Raw genomic sequence first — 13,149 nt, 5'->3', positions numbered from 1 at the left:
GCTGCACCGATCCAAAGCCAGGAGCCAGGAGCCAAGTGCTTCCTCCTGGTCTCCTTTTCGGGAGCAGGGGCCCAAGCACTTGGGCCATCCTCCACTGCCTTCCCGGGCCACAGCAAGGGAGCTGGAAGGGAAGAGAAGCAACCAGGACTAGAACTTGCGCCCATATGGGATGCCGGCACCACATGCGGAGGATTAACCAAGTGAGCCACAGTGCCAGCCCCACAAGTTTCAAATATACAGCAGATAGATCAAAACCTGATAAGTGTTCAACCTAAGTCCACTCACACCCTAATCTTATTTTTTAGTCATGTTTCCTAAAACCCTTTCCTACAGGTATTTAAGGTGTTACTGAAGTTTAGAGTTGTGTCTCGAAGCACTGCAGTGTTCTCATGTCAAAATAGGACAGTTTGGGAGCAGACATAAGTATAGCAATGAAGACACTGATGTGGATGCCCACATCCATGTTGGCGTGTCTACATTCAAGTCCCAGCTCCACTCCTGATTCCAGCTTCGAACTAGTGTGCACGGTTGGAGGCAGTCAGTGATGGCTTCAGTAGTTGGGTCCTTGTCGCTCATGTGTAGCCTACTTCAGTTCTTTTATTTGGGGGCATTTGAGGAAAGAACCAGCATGCCCCCCCCCCACACCACTAATTCAATACACATTTTAAAGCTAAAAATAATTACAGTCTTCAGTTGGGTATGCAATGATAAATTTTTTTATATGATATACTATGACCTGAAGACGGATACACAGAACCTTTAAATTAACCAAATATTCTGATGTTTAAAATGATTTTTACTAAATACTTCTTAGATTATCAAGTTGAATATAATCAGAATCCAACAAAGACACCTAAGATTAAAGCTGCATTAAAGATGTCCTAATGGCAAGAATTCTGAAAATAATCATGTAACATTTAACTTATTTTGGGCAATGACTAATTTTCCAGAATGCCCCAAAGTTTACTGTTTTCAATTATTTTAGTCTTATCCACATCTTGCTTCCTGCTTTGCTGTCTAAATTTTCAAACAAGAAAACAAGGTTGGAGTACTTGACTGTCTGACTCAAAATTATAGGAAAATAATAATGCCATAATTGAAATACCGGCAATCAAACCCAGAGAGCCAAGTGTTGTGTGTTTGTGTTGGGGCCACGGAGCACATTGCTATGAGCATGCATGTGTGAACTTTATTGCAGATGTATCATAGGTAAATCCTATCAGGAGGAGTTTGTGACATGCAAATGTATCATAGATACATTCTACCAGGTGGAGTTCAGGTGATTCAGGTACTTTATTTTACTGTTTTGTAAATAGCATGTTAGAAAGGGTCGATAATAATTCAGAGAATATTTTTAATATTTCATAATAAAAAGATTGAGAAAGAACATTATAAAGGTGATTGTTTTTTCTTACAAGTCTCCAAAACTTGTGATTATACTTTATACTGATTTTATAGCAAATAAATTAAACAGTACAAAAATGACAAAAAATTAAAAACATTATAAAATTAAAGTTAGAAAATGAGACAAGGAAATCTATTGTACTGCTTACTCCACAATTCATGGAAAAATGGCTCAACTTCCATTTTCTGTTAGGCAAGAAAAGGTATAATTATAAATAAGCCTAATTTTTCTTAGTTCATCAAAATATTTATATCCCTAACACAAAATCCAAACTATATATGACAAATAAAAAAATCCCTTAAATAGCAATGTCTAGGAAGTAGAAGAAAATTACCATAGGCAAATTAAAATATATTATTCATAGTTATAAATTATAAATGATGTCTTATTTTTCAGGAAATGTTAACTTCATTTGACAAATCCTCCAAAATCCCCTAAACATTAAAATTGACTCCAGTTGCAATGAAATAAAAATTAGAGGCTTTCAAAGATATAATGTGATATTCTAATGTTTATAATTTCTGGTTTTTTTTTTTTTTTTTTTTTTTTGACAGGCAGAGTGGACAGTGAGAGAGAGAGAGACAGAGAAAGGTCTTCCTTTGCTGTGGGTTCACCCTCCAATGGCCGCCGCGGCTGGCGTACCACGCTGATCCGAAGCCAGGAGCCAGGTGCTTCCTCCTGGTCTCCCATGCAGGTACAGGGCCCAAGTACTTGGGTCATCCTCCACTGCACTCCTGGGCCACAGCAGAGAGCTGGCCCGGAAGAGGGGCAACCGGGACAGAATCCGAAGCCCCAACTGGGACTAGAACCCAGTGTGCCGGCGCAGCAAGGCAGAGGATTAGCCTAGTGAGCCGCAGCGCTGGCCTTAATGTTTATAATTTAAAAATTCGTATTAAGCAAAAATGGTTCAAGGAATTATTTTGTAATGAAAATTTTGTGTATCATTGCTATCGTAGTGGTTATTTGTATACTTGATGAAATTCATTAAAGACTACACCTAAAATTAGTGTATTCTAATGTCTAGAAATTGTATCACAGTAAAGTTAATCTTCAAACACATATAGAATACAGAAATAAAGGCGTTCCAAGGCTCATCTTCTCAATGGAACAAAAAAGAATTATGAGAGGTATTCAAAATATCCACTGAAAATACATATTGTGAAATAATTATGCATGGATTTCCCGCCAAAATTAACTCGTGTTAACATGGTATAGCAGGCAGGGACAGAACACAGTTTGAGGCATTAAGAAGGATCAGCTTAAAAAGAGCTCCTTTAGAATAACATGAATTCTGCTAAAATGGAAGCAAGAACAAACATCTACCCTATCCCTAATTCAAGGAGGAGAGAAGAGCATTGAAATTATTGATGCTTTATGAAAACTCTAGGGGGACAATGTCACAAAGAAATTATTGTAACTCCTTTTCAGAAGGGATGAGATGATGCTGAAGACAAAGCCTGTGGCAGCAGACCATCCACATCAAAGTGTGAAGAAAAGTTCAAGTTCCATGCCCTAGCTGAAGACAACCAGTGATCAACCACAGAACCCATGGCCAACACCACAGACATGTCAACAGTTTCAGTTTACAGAATCCTGACTGAAAAATTAAGACAGAATGAACTTTCCATTCTATGGGTGCCAAACCTGTTGTGCCCAGATCAGCTGCGGAAGAGAGCATCTTCAATGGAAATTTTAAACAAATGATTTCAAGATCCTGAAATATTCTTTTTTTTTTTTTTTTTTTGAGGAATGGAACCAAGAGATGGAAGCGGCCCAGTCAGCAGAAAAGCAGACCGGTCACAAGCAAAGGTCACCACAACAGCTTCTGAGGGCAACATGTGTGTATTGTGAGAGTATTTGGAGAAAGCGAGCCAAACGTCAGCAGGAAAATGAGCAAAAATGGTTCACCAGAGAGCCCCCACCACCACCACCACCATGGCAATGCTCCTGCTCTTTCCCTTCATCAAAGGACGATTTTGTGACAAGTTCTATGGGGCTTCACCAGGCAGCCACCTTCCGATCCTAATCGGGCTCCTTGTGATTCCTTTTTGTCTGCTAATCTTTTTTTTTTTTTTTATCTTTTATTTAATGAATATAAATTTCCAAAGTACGACTCATGGGTTACAATGGCTTTCCCCCCCATACCGTCCCTCCCACCCACAACCCTCCCCTTTCCCACTCCCTCTCCCCTTCCATTCACATCAAGATTCATTTTCGATTATCTTAATATACAGAAGATCAGCTTAGTATACCTTAAGTAAGGATTCAACAGTTTGTTCCCACACAGAAACATAAAGTGAAAAATAATAGATGATTTTAAAGAACACTTTAAGGAGTACTCAACTTGCTGTCATTAATAACGTAAAAACAAACAAACAAACAAACAAAGGACTGCATTGATGTGGTTCAATTCCCAGGACTCAGTTCTTTGGGGATGACTACCTGACAGGTATCATCGCTTACCACAGTGTCTTTAGGTAGGTGAGAGTGCCAGGGTTTGATTCCTAACTCCACTTTCCGATTCCAGCATTTTGCCCAGACAGACCCCAGGGATGCAGCAGTGATAACTCAACTGGTCAGAGCACTGCCACCCACACAGAAGATCTGGACTGAGTTCTCAGCTCTTGCGTTTGGCAAACCCAGTCACAGCCTTGTATGCATTTGGAAGGTGAGTCAACAGACTGTATTGGTTTTTCTCTCTCTCTGTCTCTTTACTTCTTAAATAAATTAAAATATATTGAACTTTATAGACCTTTTTGTTGAGGAATAAATGGTTTTTTTGTATTTATCTTTTAAGTCTATTTTTCCATGAATTTTTGTGTTCCCCAAGGTTATGTCCAACAATATGGATTACTATTTCAGAATTATGTTGAATATAAAAAGCCAATTCTAAAGGGCTCAGTCTTTTACAAACTAAAATTTTGAAATGGCAAACTTTTGCAAATGGAGACAGCTTAGTGTTCTTTTAAAAACAATAAAAAATCAGTGTTACTTCCTGATTTGTCACAAGGACCATTATAGTGTCTGTTAAGTGCTAGGTAATTGGAGTCAGTGGTACGGGTGGAGAAAAGGGAAATGTGTGTGATCTCTTAAGTACAACAGATCTTTCTGGGGACATAACTATTGTGTATTTAACAGTGTGATAGACAAAAAAAAACTTTACATATTATGAAGAAAGTACATACAAGTAACATACTTGCAGGTTTGGGCTCCTACAAGGCAGATCTCAAAAAAATTGTGTAGTAGCCCAAGCTTGTCTTTCTCAACCTTGATTTACTCAAGGATCAGGAAAATGAAGGAAAAGAAGGAAGGAAAAGAGGAGGGGAGAGGAAGAGGGAGCAAGAATGGGAAAGAGGAGACTGGCAGAAGGTTGTGTTAGGTCTGGTGAGTTTGGCAGGAAAATTCAAAATAGAAACATCCTGCAGTAGAATGAACAGAACTTGTGTTTTGATCGTTGTGTGAGAGAGAGAACGAGATGTCTAAGATAACGTGTGCATGTCTTAGCATAGGTGACATACTTATGATGGTGCCCAGGAAAGTAGAAGGCTTTAAGAGAAAATAATACAAGATTTTTTTAATTAAAACATCCAAGAAAGAGTCCTTCAAGTAGCCAGCTGTATTAATCCAAAGCCCAGGATAGAGACCTTTGGAAAGCAGGACATATATGTTCAGTAGATTAAGCTGGGCAAGTCTCAGTTAGAAACATGTTACACATGCGAAAGGCGGACCATTGTCTCATCCTGTATCTGCCCATAATAATATTAATAATGACAGCATCTGGGCTGGCGCCGCGGCTCAATAGGCTAATCCTCCGCCTTGCGGCGCCAGCACACCGGGTTCTAGTCCTGGTCGGGGCTCCGGATTCTGTCCCAGTTGCCCCTCTTCCAGGCCAGCTCTCTGCTGTGGTCAGGGAGTGCAGTGGAGGATGGCCCAAGTGCTTGAGCCCTGCACCCCATGGGAGACCAGGAGAAGCACCTGGCTCCTGCCTTCGGATCAGCGCGGTGCACCAGCTGCAGCAGCCATTGCGGGGTGAACCAATGGAAAAGGAAGACCTTTCTCTCTGTCTCTCTTTCTCTCACTGTCCACTCTGCCTGTAAAAAAAATAAAAAAAGGACAGCATCTATCACAATCCTGTTCCACATGTGCAAGGCATTTCTCCAAGTGTTTATACAATTTATCCCATTTAGTCCACACAAAACCCTATGATAGTCACATTGGTATCTTCACGTGACAATAGAGGAAGCTCAAGTCAGCTGTTTGTCTCTTTTCACAGGCTCTTAGAATGCAGGCTCAGGCTTCACACTCAGGACTCCAGGCTTCAGGGCAGGCACTTTTATTACAGTGTCATCTCCTGTCTCATGGTGGTATATCTGTGCCAAGATTAAGGGTATCAGATGGCATAATTTTTTTTGGTCCATATTCCTATTTCCTCCGCTTATTAATAGATTTTTAGACAATACCTACACACTGATCCCTAATTTTTTGTGTATTACGCATGTAACATGTTGTGTACAAGTAGCTAAAATAAACTAAAAGAGCAAAACTCTGTTTACACTGAATTCTTTTTTTTTTTTTTTTTTTGACAGGCAGAGTTAGACAGTGAGAGAGAGAGACAGAGAGAAAGGTCTTCCTTCCATTGGTTCACCCCCCAAATGGGGCTATGGCCTGCGCGCTGCGCCGATCCGAAGCCAGGAGCTAGGTGCTTCTCCTGGTCTCCCATGGGGTGCAGGGCCCAAGCACTTGGGCCATCCTCCACTGCACTCCCAGGCCACAGCAGAGAGCTGGACTGGAAGAGGAGCAACCCAGACAGAATCCGGCACCCCAACCGGGACTAGAACCCGGGATGCCGGTGCTGCAGGTGGAGGATTAGCCTAGTGAGCCACGGCGCCAGCCTGTTTTACACTTGAGAGTAAAGTTGTACAAAATCCCTGTGTTTAATTAAGGAGAAGTTATTTTAGAAATATTGGACTGAATGAGTGATTCTGAGAGCCGTGTGCTTGATGTATAATGATGATTTCAACCGAGGACAGACGAGCTGCGGTTGTTTCATTACGTAAGTACCAGAAATAAAAATCACTGATGCAAATCAATATATTTGAAGTTTCAAAATTCCGTAAATGCTAGCATGAAAGCAGTCTGTCTCCATGGCATTTCACAAAACACTAACGATTTATTGCAATGGGAAAATCAAGTAAAGAGTTTCACACACCTATCTACCCTGTGTACTAAATAATAAGCAATAAAAATTTCTGGTTATTCTTTGGTCTCTCCAGGCCAACCCTCAAAAGTTAATGTGCCCACTGTTACCTCCTAACCACTCTGCCTGCAGCCACTCTCATGCGCTGTTCTTCTCCAACGTCTGAAAGCCAATCAGAGGGGGACCTAGACAAACTATAAACGTGATTAAAAGCCTGACACGTTTGCACAACCTGGAGAACAGATGTGGTGGAGTACACAGAGTAATATAGAATAACCTCTAAATTTATTGCAGTATCTGCCCTGAAATTCTAGAAGGATCTTTTCTGATGAATTATATTATAAAGAGTGGTTAGAAATGGTCACATAAGGCCGGCGCTGTAGCTCACTAGATTAATCCTCCGCCTGCGGCGCCGGCACCCCAGGTTCTAGTCCCAGTTGGGACGCCAGTTTCTGTCCGGGTTGCTCCTCTTCCAGTCCAGCTCTCTGCTGTGGCCCCAGAGTGCAGTGGAGGATGGCCCAAGTGTTTGGGCCCTGCATCCACATGGGAGACCAGGAGGGGGCACCTGGCTCCTGGCTTCGGATCAGCGCAGCACACTGGCCACGCGTGGCGGCCATTTGCAGGGTGAACCAATGGAAGGAAATCCTTTGTCTCTGTCTTTCTTTCTTTTTTTTTTTAATCTCTTATTTTAATATTTTTTTGACATTTTTTTAACTTTTATTTAATGAATATAAATTTCCAAAGTATGACTTATGGATTACAATGGCTTCCCCCCCATACCGTCCCTCCCACCCACAACCCTCCCCTTTCCCACTCCCTCTTCCCTTCCATTCACATCAAGATTCATTTTCGATTATCTTAATATATAGAAGACCAGCTTATTATACATTAAGTAAGGATTTCAACAGTTTGCTCCCACACAGAAACATAAAGTGAAAAATAATAGATGATTTTTTTAAATGATGATGAAATCAGATCAGACCTATTGTCATGTTTAATCCCAGTGAGAGTCAAGTTGGGAATTGATAATTTCTTTTTTTTTTTTTTTTACAGAAGATCAGTTTAGTATGTATTAAGTAAAGATTTCAACAGTTTGCACCCCCATAGAAACACAAAGTGAAATATATTGTTTGAGTACTCATTATAGCATTAAATCTCAATGCACAGCACATTAAGGACAGAGATCCTACATGAGGAGTAAGTGCACAGTGATTCCTGTTGTTGACTTTACCAATTGACACTCCTGTCTATGGCATCAGTAATCTCCCTATGCTCCAGTCATGAGTTTCCAAGGCTATGGAAGCCCTCTGAGTTCTCCGACTCTTATCTTGTTTAGACAAGGTCATAGTCAAAGTGGAGGTTCTCTCCTCCCTTCAGAGAAAGGTACCTCCTTCTTTGATGACCTGTTCTTTCCACTGGGATCTCACTCGCAGAGATCTTTTGCCAGAGTGTCTTGGCTTTCCATGCCTGAAATACTCTCATGGGCTTTTCAGCCAGCTCCGAATGCCTTTAGGGCTGATTCTGAGGCCAGAGTGCTATTTAGGACATCTGCCATTCTATGAGTCTGCTGAGTATCTCGCTTCCCATGTTGGATCACTCTCCCCTTTATTTATTCTATCGGTTAGTGTTAGCAGGTACTAGACTTGTTTATGTGCTCCCTTTGACTCTTAGTCCTTTCATTATGATCAATTGTGAACTGAAATTGATCACTTGGACTAGTGAGATGGCATTGGCACATGCCACCTTGATGGGATTGAATTGGAATCCCCTGCTATGTTTCTAACTCTACCCTTTGGGGCAGGTCAGCTTGAGCATGTCCCAAATTATACATCTCTTCCCTTTCTTATTCCCACTCTTATGTTTAACAGGGATCACATTTCAGTTAATTTTCAACACTTAAGAATAACTGTGTATTAATTACAGAATTAAACCAGTCATATCAAGTAGAACAGACAAAAAAACTACTAAGAGGGATAATGTATTAAGTTGTTCATTAACAGTCAGGGCTATGCTGATCAAGTCACCATTTCTCATAGTGTCGATTTCACTTCAACAGGTTTCCTTTTTGGTGTTCAGTCAGTTGTCACCGATCAGGGAGAACATATGGTATTTGTCTCTTTGGGACTGGCTTATTTCACTCAGCATGATGTGTTCCAGATTCCTCCATTTTGTTGCAAATGACTGGATTTCGTTGTTTCTTACTGCGGTATAGTATTCTAAAGAGTACATATCCCATAATTTCCTTATCCAGTCTACCGTTGATGGGCATTTAGGTCGGTTCCAGGTCTTAGCTATTGTGAATTGAGCTGCAATAAACATTAGGCTGCAGACCGCTTTTTTGTTTGCCAATTTAAATTCCTTTGGGTAAATTCCAAGGAGTGGGATGGCTGGGTCGAACGGTAGGGTTATCTTCAGGTTTCTGAGGAATCTCCAGACTGACTTCCATAGTGGCTTGACCAGTTTGCATTCCCACCAACAGTGGGTTAGTGTCCCTTTTTCCCCACATCCTCGCCAGCATCTGTTGTTGGTAGATTTCTGTATGTGAGCCATTCTAACTGGGGTGAGATGAAACCTCATTGTGGTTTTGATTTGCATTTCCCTGATTGCTAATGACCTTGAACATTTTTTCATGTGCCTGTTGGCCATTTGGATTTCCTCTTTTGAAAAATGTCTATTGAGGTCCTTGGCCCATCTCTTAAGTGGGTTGTTGGTTTTGTTTTTGTGGAGTTTCTTGATCTCTGCCTGTCAAAAAAAAAAAAAAAAAAAAAAAAAAAAAAAAAAAAAGAAATGGTCACATGTTACAAGCTGCAGATAACAGAAAAAAAAAAAAAAAAGAAAATTGGAAACCCTGATGTAATAACTGCTCTTTGCATAAAGTACTATTTGACCTGGAGTGAAGACCGTGAGTTCTACAGTTTGCATTGGTTGGATAAATTATGTTAAAAACCAGAGTGTGCTGACCAACTTCTTATTTTACAGACACTAGGCAGTGAATGGGACGGATAGCTCTTCAGTAAGTTACACTCTTGGGGGCATTAAAATCACTCTGAATTTATACTTAGTATAAGTATACAGGGTAAACAGACAAATGAAAAATGATGTTAACATGTCCCTGATCCCTGTGTACAGTGATGATCCACTAATGTGTATTTTACGTATACCTTAGTTAGATTTCTCCACAAATAAGGTATATATAAAATCAACTCCAGTCGAAAAGCAGGCACGCATGAGGTCAAACTTGGTAACTCTTACCAGAGGACTGCAAAATGGAATTGAAAGATGTTTGTCTTGGTGCAGAGAATTTTTGAAATCCCTGTAATCAACAATTTCCAGGAACTTTTTAAAAACCATGGCATAAAGTTCAAAATTTTTGCACCAAAATAAATTTATCTTTTAATTCCATTTTCCATGAACTTTTTAAAAGTATTTGAGAGAGAGACAGAATATACTCCCATCAGCTGGTTTACTTCCCAAATATCCACATTGGCCAGGGCTGGGTGGGGCTTAAGCTGTTGGGAGCCAAGAACCCAATCCAGGTCTCCCACGTGAGTGGTAGGGATAGGGACCAACTCCCTGAGTCATCACCACCACCCCCAGGGGCTGCACTGGCAGAAGGCCTGAGACAGGAGCCAGAGCCAGGACAGGAACCCAGGTGCTCTGATGTGGCTTGGGAGTCTTAACGATGAAGCTAAACACCGCTGCCCTATGGGATTTTCAAACTTCCTCTTGGCTACTCCTTCTCAGCCTCTTTCATGGAGTTCTTCTTCTCTCTTGTTCATTATGTATTAATATTTCAGAGCATGCATATCCTGTCTCTTGTATCATTCACTTCTGTATTTTTTGTTATGATCATATGGCTAACTGGCCATCAGGCATTTTGACTTGAAAATCCTATAGCCAACTCAACGTATCCCAAACTGAATTTTTAACTCTTGTTAAAATGCAGTTCTCTGTTCCCCCTCTTAGTTATTTCTGCATCCGGGTATGTGTACAGGCCATTAACCTAAGAGTCACCACTATTAGTCTTGCTGATTATTTCATTTTGTTAATCTTGCTAATCACTTGTATAGCTCTTAGATCAACTCACACCTTTACATTTAAATTAACATTGGTGGCCTGAGCTGCGGCTCAATAGGCTAATCCTCCACCTGCGGTGCAGGCACCCGGGGGTTCTAGTCCCGGTGGTCGAGGTGCCAGATTCTGTCCTGGTTGCCCCTCTTCCAGGCCAGCTCTCTGCTGTGGCCCGGGAGTGCAGTGGAGGATGGCCCAAGTGCTTGGGCCCTGCACCCCGCTTGGGAGACCAGGAGAAGTACCTGGCTCCTGCCTTCAGATCAGCGTGGTGCACCGGCCACAGCAGCCATTGGGGGGAGAACTAATGGAAAAGGAAGACCTTTCTCTCTGTTTCTCTCTCTCACTGTCCACTCTGCCTGTCAAAAAAAAAAAATTAACATTGGTCTGTTCAGAACTCCGTAGTCTCTACTATGTACTATATTTCAAACACTTCAAAGGCATATATCTATTTATTTGCTATATTAGTATGTAAATTTGCAAGTTATATATATTGCAGGAAAAAAGCTTATATATACACTGCAGCAAAAATATAATTTGGGGGTCAACATGGTGATGCACCAGTTTAAACTGTTGAAACCCTGGCGTCCCATATCAGAGTTCTGCTTTGAGTGCCAGGTGCTCTGCTTCTGCTCCAGTTTCCTGCTAATGAACTTGGGAAGGTGCCTGATGATGGCTCAAGTACTTAGTCCTTGCTACCCATGGAGGAGAACTTGAAGTAAACAAGCTACTATAATATTATATTGAGGGAAGCAATCATGTAAAATGGACAGCATACCACATCAGAAAAACCTATTTGAATACTCTCTGAATACTATTTGTATAATAAAAAATTTGAGGCATATCATTTGTTAGGCAATCTCTTTCCTTTTTCTTAAAGATTAGCATCTACATCCTATTAGTGTGGTTGCATTAATGTAGAACATTTCTGTTCTACAGATTTTTCATCAACTGTCTTCCCTGCTCTGAAAACCACAGCATGCAGCAGAAAGATTAAATAGCTCATTATTCCTTCTTCTGGGCCTTCAAAGAATCAGCTGGTTTCCACTTCACGTGCAAGCTTAGCAAAGTACGCTTAATTGCCTATCACTCACATGGAGAAATGTTCCAAATAGGGGATGCTATTTAAAACAGCTTCAAGTTCATGTTCTTAACACATCCATATTCAACTGAATAGAAACGCATGGCAAATAATCAATGCTTGCATTCAGAAAACATGGTATCTAGCCGAGATTTTGAGCATTGAAGTTCTAATAAGCTGATTTTGTTTTGTTTTGTTTTCAATAATGGTTATTCTCTACATTGGCCAGAAATAGTCCCAAATGATCATTGGAAAACATAGAGCAGACTAAAGACAAATACAAATCATATGCTAACAATTTGGAGGGAGTCTTTCATAGTCTTTTTTCAGCATTTCCTTCTCACTACTACCAAAAATCTTGACACACCCGGGGACATCATAGTCTTTTTTCATAAGGAATAACCAGACAGACTTCAAAGGAAGGATTTTTCTAGTTTTGTTTTCAGCATTTCCTTCTCAATATTACCGAAAATCTTGACACACCCTGGGACATACCTCAGTGTGCCATTAGGGGGCAGTATTGCAGCTTCTGAGCTGTAAAACAGAACTGCTGGCCCGAGACTGCCGCACCCCGGCTCCTGTACCATGCAGCGGATGAACAGGGTAACGGGCAGAGTAACCTGTGAGTAACGCCTATGAGCCGCCGCTCTGTAGCTGTGTCCATGGTAACTTCTAACTGAACGGGCAGCTCGTCTGGAACGGCTGATGTCTGTAAGTGAAATGACAAATCAAAAACTGCATTGCAGAGGATCAAACTACACCATCCACCACCTCCACGACTGAAGACCTTAAGGGGGGAAAAGAGAGGAAAAGCTCAAAATAATTTAGTGTCTTTTGAGTTTGATGGACTTCAATGTTTGATTATTCTACTGAAATCTCAACACAATAACTATATTGCGGTGTGAAACACACACACGCTCTATTCCAAATTTACAGTAAAAAAGAAAAGGTAAATGAAATATGAAAAAGGAAACTATTGTTATTTGACTATAAATATTAATACGTGCATATATACATGAACATGAAAAAGCAGTGTATAAGTAAAAATAATAGAGAAAATAGTCTTTATCCTCACCAGCCTTAGACTTCTTAGTCTTGTAAACTTGTCTCTGCAAACCATTAAAAGAAAAATCCTGCAGACCTCCCCTGAAAATGAAGTGAAAAATAGAGGCTTGTAATTGCCCTGCTTCCCCGGACATCTCTGCATCTCCTTTGCCCTGAGCTGGGCTGTGTTAGGGGTGATCTTGCACCTGCCAGCTGCCGGCTGTAAGATTGAATTCTTTTTTTTTTATTTTTTTCTTTTTTTTTTATCTTTTATTTAATGAATATAAATTTCCAAAGTACGACTCATGGGTTACAATGGCTTTCCCCCCCATACCGTCCCTCCCACCCACAACC

The 13,149-nt window shown here is 40.8% G+C and overlaps 2 long non-coding RNA genes across 8 annotated transcripts in view; one reads left to right on the top strand and one right to left on the bottom strand.

Annotated features, from left to right (window-relative positions):
• Positions 1-13,149, top strand: part of LOC127487775 (uncharacterized) — a 66,905-nt gene that overhangs the window by 24,709 nt on the left and 29,047 nt on the right. For 3 of the 7 annotated variants that reach the window (XR_011383041.1, XR_011383043.1, XR_011383038.1), the window contains exons 4-5: positions 1,960-2,099; positions 2,834-4,073. This is a non-coding gene — a long non-coding RNA (uncharacterized lncRNA). The remainder of the gene's footprint in view (positions 1-1,959; positions 2,100-2,833; positions 4,074-13,149) is intronic. The other 4 variants (XR_011383044.1, XR_011383042.1, XR_011383040.1 and 1 more) reach the window with 4 other exon arrangements.
• LOC138845846 (uncharacterized) lies at positions 8,163-12,505 on the bottom strand. Its single transcript, XR_011383045.1, has 2 exons — positions 12,247-12,505; positions 8,163-9,344 (listed from the first exon to the last, which is right to left on the bottom strand). It is a non-coding gene; the product is annotated as an uncharacterized lncRNA (long non-coding RNA).

The sequence above is a fragment of the Oryctolagus cuniculus genome, chromosome 16 (assembly GCF_964237555.1).
Source record: "Oryctolagus cuniculus chromosome 16, mOryCun1.1, whole genome shotgun sequence".
Lineage (NCBI taxonomy): Eukaryota > Metazoa > Chordata > Mammalia > Lagomorpha > Leporidae > Oryctolagus > Oryctolagus cuniculus.
This window is presented reverse-complemented; position numbering and strand designations above follow the sequence as displayed.